This window comes from Gossypium hirsutum, chromosome A11 (genome assembly GCF_007990345.1).
Source record: "Gossypium hirsutum isolate 1008001.06 chromosome A11, Gossypium_hirsutum_v2.1, whole genome shotgun sequence".
NCBI classification, from domain to species: domain Eukaryota; kingdom Viridiplantae; phylum Streptophyta; class Magnoliopsida; order Malvales; family Malvaceae; genus Gossypium; species Gossypium hirsutum.
Window position 1 is genome coordinate 113,252,570 of NC_053434.1, and position 10,193 is coordinate 113,262,762.

The window sequence follows — 10,193 nt, forward strand, 5'->3', positions numbered from 1 at the left end:
GTTCAGCCAATAACATTATTATTAAAGATAATAAAATTTCTATATGATAGACATGTGCTATATTTCTCATTACAATTTTTACTTGTCAAGTAAAACTTAAATAGAAGAAAAATACAACCACTTGCACTACTTGTAAGCTTAGGAACTTGAAAAGTGCAATTTGCTCACTGGTATCTTATCAAATTTAATAAAATTAACTAGCAACAACTCTAAGTAAGTTGACAACTTATTAGCTTGTATTAAAAACATCAAGATAGTTCGCATGTCAATTCACAAGACAGCTCGCGTCTTGTGTATCCGTGAGTCTATTCGTATTTTGACAATCCACCAAATGGTTGGCATTTGGATTGTCTTCAAGAAATTTCGCCATCCGTCTCACATTTGGACTATTCGTCAAATGACTTATGCTTAGATTGCTCGTCAGGTTGCTCAAACTTGGATTGTTCGCCAGATTGTAAGCTTTTGCATAATTGATCATCTCGTAACAGCGGTTACATATGAAATTGCATTGACCAAATTTCTTCAAATGACCACGATAAAGAATGCTGAGAAGTCATTGGAGAACTAAACTTCAACTAGATAAAATTCTTCCAATGAAAATGCACCCACAAAGTAACTCACGAAGGATGATGTCCAAGATAGGTGCCCCTTTTGCGGCAACCACCCCAAAAGCATTGAACATATCCTTAGGGATTGCCCTTCACGAAACAATGGAGGAAAGAATGGTTGTATGGAAACCTATGTACCAAAGTCTAGATTCATAGGAATAAAGTTGTGGCAATTGGTCTTCACTCATATGCTATGGGAAATATAGCTATGTCACAATGGTATTATCTTTGGAAGAAGTCTGTAGTTAATCAAGCTCTTTATCGAACTGATGGATACTTTGCTCTATAGTCGACCATTTTGAGAAGACTCTTACACTTCTTTGTTCCTATTACCTAGAAAGCCACCAAGAGAGATAGGATGAAACTCAACTCTTATGGGGCATTAGTAGCAAACCTCGAAAAAGTAGGTGTTGAGGCCCTCATACGAGATCGTAATGGTAACTGGATTATACGCTCCTACAGGCATATCCATTGCCAATATGTTGAGGCAGAGCTCGGGGAACTCTGAGATGGACTCGAGTTAGCTATGGACTTGAACTTTGATAAACTTGAAATTGAAGATGATGTTACCACTGCTATTAGCTTGCTCTCAACCAACTACAACACTGATATTCTTTTATCTACTTTAGCTGATGATTATAGGATGCTGCTAATTTCTATCCAGTTTAGGACTCTCACATGAATTATGTAATTGAAGTCCTTTAATTATACTTATCTAGATTTATTAATTACACACATTTGTGATTATAAAGTAATTACACGTAAACAAATGACTTTTCAAATAATAATTAAAAAAGCTAATTCAAGTACTTGTTAATAGTTGAGCAAAAATAAAATTAATAAATTATGGTAGGTAACAAATATATTAATAAAAAATAGATATTAAAAATAAATTGATGGGTGATATCAATTCAATCAACACTTTAAATATAAATAGTCGCTTTTATTTGTCTCGTGTCTCATTTTACTCACTTATATTTGAAATGTTACGTTGTGTTGTAACATTTTAATCACTAAGCTGTTAATTGTCGTTAACGGTGTAACGGTAAGCTAACATGACACATTAAATCATCATTCATGGAAAACATAAAAAAGACTACATTCAAAGAAATGAAAAGAGGAAGAAATCAGAGGGAGAAGAGAATGGAAAATAAAGAAAAAAAAAGTTAAAAAGAATAAAAGGAAAAAAATTAAATTACTCAAAATAAAAAAAAATATATATATATATAGGGACTAATTGTAGAATTTATCCTAAAATTTTTATTTGAAATGATAATTTAACGTACCACGTTAACTTACCGTCACACTGTTAATGACTAAAATATAAGTAACTAAAATGTAAACCAAGACAAACAAAAATGATTATTTTTATAGTTTATCTTTAAATATAATATAGAAATATTATATATTTCTTCAAATTAATAAACAATGTATTTGTTACAGGTAATTTTAACTTATATATAAACATAGATTAAGCAAACCCTTAAGGTAACGAATACAACTATGCCTTTCTTTATTAGAGACAAAAAAAGAAGGTAAAATTAATATTAACCATCGAAGCCTAAATAGTCATGAACCAACCTTTCATTCATTCCTCCACCTCTCTTTTCCGTAATCAAAGGAGCTTTCATTATCATCCTCTTATCTCTTCTTCTCAACTAAAAAAGCTTGAAAAAGAAGAAGAAAAAGAAAACCAAGAGAGAGCAAAGAAAGGGTTCGGGGGCATCAATTGATGGATGAGTTTCGGCCCTCATCCTACCAAGTATACGGTGGTGGCGATGGCGGTCGAAACCTCGAAATCATAGATGGCAACGTGTTGAAATACGTGCATAAGCCTTGCTACGCTTCAACTTACCCTCCTTCCTTTGATCATCATCATCAAAAACAGACTGTTCCTAAGAAGAAAAAGAAGTCATCGTCTCTTTCAATCAAGTCATGGTGGAATGATCCAAAGATGAAAAGGAAGATGAGACTTACGGGCTATAAAATGTACGCCATTGAAGGGAAGATCAAAACTTCTTTGAAGAAAGCACATAAGTGGATCAAGAAGAAGTATCGTAGTATCGTGCATGGTTACTAATATATGAGAGTGGGAGATATATATGTTTGATCATAAAGAAAACACAAGTATTTTCCATTTTTTTTTGTGTTCTTGCTTGGATGTGCATCGTTTTATATTTTTTATTTTTTTCTTCGTTGCTGTTGCTGCACTTTTTAGACCACTTGTAATAGAAAAAAAATTTATGTGTTTTCTTTGGTTATTTTCTTTCATGAAGAACTTGTAACGTGTTGCATGATGAAAATATATGAACAATATATTGAAATTATTCACATGTAACCCCTAATCATGAGTCCATGAATTTAATATGTTTTTCTAACCGTACAACGAAGTATATACTAACCCAAGTTAATTACTATTTAATAATAATAATAATTATACTAGAAGTCATAAATGAGAGATTACCTGTAAAAAGAGTTGAATCGGAACGATGGAGACCACCAGAACTACCCTTACCCAAGATAAGTTTTGATGCTGCTTTTCAAAGCTATACAAAGAAATCATGCTCGGGGATAGTGGGCAAAAATTCAGAAGGGTCGATTTTGGGTTCGAGAATGATTATCAACAATCACGTACTTACTCCTTTCGCGGCAGAAGCGCTTGCATGCCTCCAGACAATTCAAGTGGGCCTTTATCTGGGTTCCCTTACTATAGTAAGGAAACTACATGCACAAAACGAAGATGGATCTGTCATTAGTGCGTATATTACAGATGCAAAATCTTTGAGCGAAATCTATGACACATGTATTTTTAAACATGTACTAAGGAAAGAGAACGGATTGGCACATCTCCTAGTTACGGAAGGGATTTGAAGGGGCGAAACAACTTATCTGGTGGAAAGGGTGCCTTTGTTTGCTGCTAGTGCGGTGGAAAAGGATAGGCGGAGGTCAGACCCGTCGAATTAGCTGTTGATGGCTGTGATTGCTCGAGAGATAGAGGTCTTTGGATTTTGCATTTTCTGAAAGAGACAGTTTGTTTTCCTAATAGGCTCCTGTGGTTGAGCTCATTAAATCGGCTAGGTTCTCTTTGGTTTTATCGAAGAGATGCTTTTATTTTCTAGGAAATTGTTAGTTTTCCTTTATCTTCTACTAACTATTATTGTTGTTGTTTTTTTAACCCTATTAATAAATGAAATTCAGCCTTTTCTTCAAAAACTCAACTAGGGATGAAGCTATACCATTTGGTGAAGGGGATGAGATAAAATTTTAAAATTTTGAGTGAGGAAGCTAAAAATTTTATTTTAAAAAGGTTTAAATTATATTATTTTTTATTTTTTAGGGTTCATATATATTTTTTCATTTATTTAAATAATTAAAAATTTTAAATTAATGATTAATACTTAGGACTATTAACTAAAAATGCCCATTCCTCTCTCAACCCAACTTCAATTACTAATTTAAAATTGCATGGTATATATACTAAACCAACTTTAGAAATGAGGTATAGCTTACCCTTGAGTAGACTTGATAATGACTCGACCCGAAGGTTCGCCCGAAATGTGAGAGAGTTTAGACAAAAATATAGATTCGAAAAATGGGTTTGGACAAAAAAAAGTCCCATTTAAAAAACAGGCTAGACCTCGGGTAAGGCATTTTTGGCCCTGCCCGACCTGAATTCACTAAAGGATAAAAAAATCTACTCTTTTTTTTTGTTTTTGACTGTTATTTTCTTGTTATTTTCTCCCTATTTTGCTACCATTTTACTATTATATTGCTACTATTTTGTTATTACTGTTTGGATATTGTATAAAACTTATTTTATTGTTAATTTTGTTATTATTTTAAAGACATTTGTTAATTTTGTTATTATTTTAGAGACATTTACTTGTTAAGTTGCATCTATCTTAGCGTTAATTAAGTCTACATATTTTTTAAAATTTATTTTCAATTTGTTGGAAAATATTTAGTTTGATGTTTTTAGTATTTTTGATGTATTATATATATTTAAAAATTATATAAAAATAATATAAAAAATTAATAAGGGAGGGACGGGTTGGGGCTTAGGTTTTATCATTTTTATTCGGGTTGGGCTTGGGCAAAATTTTTAGCCCATTTTTTGACTGGGCCGGGCCCAGGCCCTGATCCAATAAATGAGCCTAAATTTTTAGTTGAGCCCAGCCCGATTGGGCCCAGCCCATGAGCACCTCTACCCTTGAATATGTTACAAGGCTTTAAATGTTTTTGGTTTACGATGAAAATGTGTTTGAAAATTAAATTAATAGAATTTAAATGTGAAAAATTAAATTTATCTAAAATTAGAATCAAATTGATAAAATATATAAGTATTGAGAATTAAATGTGTCAATTATACCAATTAATAAAGGCCGCATACGAAAAAGTGATCACAAAAGAACCAATCAAAAACATTATTGGTGAAATTGAAAGTTTTTGTACTTTAATGACTAAAACAAAAATACGCTAATAATTAAGTGAATAATGGTTAGTTTACCCTTAGAACAATTCAAATGATACGATCCAAAATTAAAATACGGTAAAACTAGAAAAAAATATTCAAGGATATATATGTGGAGGTGTTCAAGCTCTGGTTAAAACCGAATTAACAGATCGAACCGATCTAATTCGGTTAATCGGTGATGACCAAACTTAGTTCAGTCGGAGGTCGGTTAATGATTTTTTGGAATTTTGGTTATCGGTTAATTTAGTTTGAAATCTGGTAATTAACCGAATTAACCAAACTTAATAATTATGTAGTATTTCAAGACTTAAAATTTCGGTTAACTTTCACGACAAATGAACATTATTAATGTATTTTTTTATATGATTTATACTTGTTTCAACCAAAAGACAAGAACATATAAATTTTGGTTAATTCGGACTGACCAATTTAACTAAAATTATTTCGATTCGATTAATGATTAAAGGATTATACAGTTCGATTAATTCGGTTAATGCTATTTCGATTATGTTAATAACCAAAATATTTCGGGTTTGCAGCTACCATTTTAGTCACTTTTTCTTCCTTGTTTGTCACCCTTCCTCTTTATTTAGGGTCACAATATTAGCTTATGGATGGCATATATCTTCAGTGCATAGGTAAGTCCACCATAAATGATGCTTAACACTAATCTCAGCTTAACACCTGTCGAAGAAGCCCATCTCAGAATCTCTCTTAGACATAAGAGTTCAGCAGACATCTTGTCTTTTGATGACAAACATTTCCAAACATATATCTTCAAGAGTTTAGTTGTTTATTTTTGAGAGGATTTCAATAAATTATTGGTCCAAAAAATAAGTATGAAAAATAAATCTGGTTTTTTAATTTAGCAAACTTTTCTTACGACGAAGATGTTTATCAACATGGATAAAGTTGTTTAAGGAGATAAGACTTTTGGTATAAGGAGTAAAGTAGAAGAACAAATTCTTCGTAGGACTGAATATTTCCTTCTAATTCAATCTTTTCCATAGTATCTGTCGATAAATGGTAGCAAGACACTCTTTTTCTGTGCCAAATGAATAATACTTGTAAGAAAATACAACTGTTTAATTTGGGAAAAAACTTAAGACGATAGATCTAAACCCAGTCCCCCTCAATATGACTGTCATTATCTCTGTTAGAGACATTAGAAACCCATTTATAAACCATTGGTTCCCTAAAAAACAAAAGCCAACATGTTAGCCAACCCCCCATCACTAACAGGTTTATCCATGAATGAGGTTCTCTTGGATGAGGATGACGCACTGTATGGATTTCTTCACTCTCCATAGAGAACATCATTATAGATATCTAACTAGGGGAAGGGGGAGGAGGGGCCTTTTTCTCCCTGTTTGTGGTTTTCTTCAAGTGTGCTAGGTGAGCTTCTTTTCTCTTTTTCTTGACTTTGTTTTGTTTTCTATGTTTTTCTTGTGTTATCAAAATATTAAGAACAAAAGTTAGTCGTTTGAGTGCACAATGTTGAATATGACTTATATTTCAGTCGAATTTAAAAAATAATCTTTCAGTTAAATTCTATTTATTTGTTTCAATCAAATTTTGATTAGTCTAGATTATTTTATTATTATTTGACCTATGAATTTAGCCTATAAATAGGCTCTTTTACAACCTTAGAAAATACATCTATTAGATATTAGAACTCATAACACATTTAGAGAATTTTGTGTTTACGTTTTGAGAGTTCTTTATTTTCAAATTTTCAGGGTTTAATTTTTATCTCTATCTTTTGTACTTTTCGTTCTTTTTCCATTATAGTAAAATTATATTTACTCGTAGTTTTTTATCCTCTTTGGAGGGATTTTTTCAAGTTAAATTTGTGTGTTTAATTACTCAATTATTTCTCTATTTTTTTACTTGTTGCTTAATTAGGTCGATCCCAACAAATGGTATCAGAGCTAATTCAATTTTCATATATCAACCCATTCAAAGATGGCAACAACAAGGTTTGAAATTGAGAAATTTGTTGGTGAGACAAATTTCAATCTGTGACAAGTTCGGATGATGGTAATTCTAGTTCAAACTGGCTTGAAAAATGTTGTTATCGAGAAAAAGCCTAAGAATCTAAATCAAACAGAATAGGAAGAGCTTAATGAAAAGACCTTGTCTGCAATCCAGTTGTGCCTCGCGAATACGGTATTACAGGAGGTATTGATGGATAAAATCTCATTTGCCTTATGGAAAAAGGTTAAAAACTCTTTATGCGACTAAGTCTCTAGCTAACAGTTTAGTGTTGAAACAACGTTTCTTTATGTTTTGCATGAATGAATGTGAGCTTTTTAGAGATCACATCAGTTAATTCATTACTCTTTTAAATGATTTAAAGAACGTTGAGGTTTATATTGATGATGAAGATCAGGCTATGCTATTATTGTGCTCTTTACCCCTTTCATACAAGTCTTTCAAAGAGACCTTGATTTATAACAAAGACAAACTCTCGTTCAAAGATATGAAGGGTTATTTGTTGAATAAAGACAAACTCGACAATGAGTTTTGTTTGGATAACAAGACAGATAAGCAAGCTTCCGTTTTGGTAGCATCAAAGAAACGAGACAAAAGATGTCGCTATTGTAAAAAGTTAGGTCACGTCAAAGCAGGTTCTTACAAACTGTGAAATAAAAGAGCTGTTGAAAGTAACGAGAAAGATGTAGTTCGTGCTACTTTTGGTCAATGAAAGCAGTGATGATTTCTTGTTAGTGTTAATGAGTGATAACTCCAAGCTCATGTCTGAATGGATCCTAGATTCAGGATATTCTTTCCACATGTGTCCCAATAGAGAATGGTTCTCCACATATAGTTTGGTTGAAGGTGAAGTTGTGCGCATGGGAAACTATTCATCTAGTAAGATAATTGGTATTGGTACTGTTAAAATTAGGATACACGATAGGACGATTAGGACACTCTCAGATGTCAATTATGTACCAAATTTATGAAAGAATCTCATCTCCTTGAATATTTTAGACTTGAAAGGATGCAGAATCAATATCAAGTCGAGCGACATTAAAGTATCTTGTGAAGCTCTCATTTTGTTGAAAGGTAAAAGAACCGACAGTTTTTATATTCTAGAAGGTTCTATAGTAACCGGTGAAATCAGACGTCCCTCATCTGTTACGGAGTTGAAGCCAACTTGTTTAGAGCGGAGGCAACTTAGTCATAGGAGGGAAAAAGGTATGACCATTTCATTGAAGAGAGATTCTCTTTTGGATGCAGGTTTTGAAAAGTTAGGGCACTGTGTTCATGAAAATCAGACTTGGGTTAAATTTGATTTGGCAGTGTACAAGTCAAAGGCTAGAAGTCTTCTAGTTTCTAAGCACAGATTCGACTCAGTTAATTCCCTGCATAGTTCATGGTAGGCTCGTTGCAAGCTTTGGCAAAGATGACGTTGTGGAAATATGAGTCAAGGTGGAGATTTGTTGAGTATGACTCCTATTTCAGTCAAACTTGAGAAATATGAGTCAAGGTGGAGATTTGTTGAGTATGACTCCTATTTCAGTCAAACTTGAGAAATAATCTTTCAGTTAAACTCTGTTTATTTGTTTCAATCAAACTCTGATTAGTCTAAATTATTTTATTATTATTTGATCTATGAATTTAGCCTAAGCTCTTTTACAACCTTAGAAAATACACTTATTAGAGATTAGAATTCATAACACATTTAGAGAATTTTGTGTTTATGTTTTGAGGGTTCCTTGTTTTCGAGTTTTCGGGGTTTAGTTTTTATCTCCTCCTTTTGTACTTTTCGTTTTTTTGCCATTATAGTAAAATTATCTTTACCTGTGGTTTTTTATCCTCTTTGGAGGGGTTTTTCCACGTTAAATTTGTGTGTTCAATTTCTCAATTTATTTCACTATTTTTTTACTTGTTGCTTAACCGAGTCAATCTCAACACACAACAATAGAGAAAGCGATAAGGGTTTTGTTAGAGTATCGTGGCCTCCAATTGGACAATTATTAGTAGGAATCGACATTTCCAAGTGGGGAAATTTGCTTAGTATGGTGGCTTGGCCAAAGGGGAAGGGGGGATATTAGCTTTCTTTATACCTCTATGTGCATTTAAGGATGAGTTTCATTGTTCATGTCTAGGTTATCTACCCAGACCCGAAGATTAGTTCAAAATTTGAGAGGATTTGGACAAAAATATTAGGCTCGAAAATAAGTTTAAACAAAAAAACTAGACCCATTTAAAATATGGGTCAGGCTCAGGTTTGAATGTTTAAGGCGCAAGCCCGGTCTGACCCGTTTTTAAATTTATAATACTTTATATTATGTTATTTTTGTATATTATGTAATTTAGAACACATGAAACAAATAAATCTATATTAAATATATAATACTACTCTAATGTAAACACTAAAATAATATTAAAATGATTATATAAAAAATTTCAATAAATTAAAAATGTATAAAATTATTAAATATTAAAATAATATAATATAAATATTTTTTAAAATTTTTAAAAATAATATGAGAGGGTTAAAATGAGCTTGGGTTAGTCTTTTATAAATATAGGCGGGTTTGGACAAAATTTTAAATCTATATTTCAGGCCAGGTCGGACTTGGACAAACATAAAGTATGTTAATATCATTTTTAAGCCCGACTCATGAGTACCTCTAGTACTTTCTCACCTTCCCTTCATCTCGAGTTTTTTTTATTTCTCAATATATCTATTGAAGTGAGCCTAATAACTAATCATCTACATTCCGTAGGCCCATTAAAGGGGTAGATACTGGTCATGAGTTTTAAAACTACTTCATATCTAATGCAATAATCGAATCCTCAACCATTGGGTAAAGAAAAACTCTTACCACCTCTTCACCCCATTTTTGTGGAGATGCTCAATGTCTATGGACTCGCATCAGGGCAGTTAGTGAGAACTTGTTGGTGGAATCTGGTGATGTTATTCATTGACCACCAGAAATGCACGGAAGAACCCTCGGCAAATGTATTTTGAAATATCTACGTGTTATATCCTCTGCTACTGGCTTCAAAAGGAGATCCTATTCTTTAGAATGGGCTAAAGATGAAACTTATCCTTCTACTACCACTTTAAAAATAAGAAATTAATAATTTTTTAACTT

The 10,193-nt window shown here is 32.4% G+C and overlaps 1 long non-coding RNA gene across 1 annotated transcript; it reads right to left on the reverse strand.

Moving 5' to 3' along the window:
• Positions 1 to 2,055: 2,055 nt before the first annotated feature.
• LOC107887087 (uncharacterized) lies at positions 2,056 to 3,738 on the reverse strand. Its single transcript, XR_001680994.2, has 2 exons — positions 3,073 to 3,738; positions 2,056 to 2,497 (listed from the first exon to the last, which is right to left on the reverse strand). It is a non-coding gene; the product is annotated as an uncharacterized lncRNA (long non-coding RNA).
• Between the last annotated feature and the right edge of the window lie 6,455 nt (positions 3,739 to 10,193).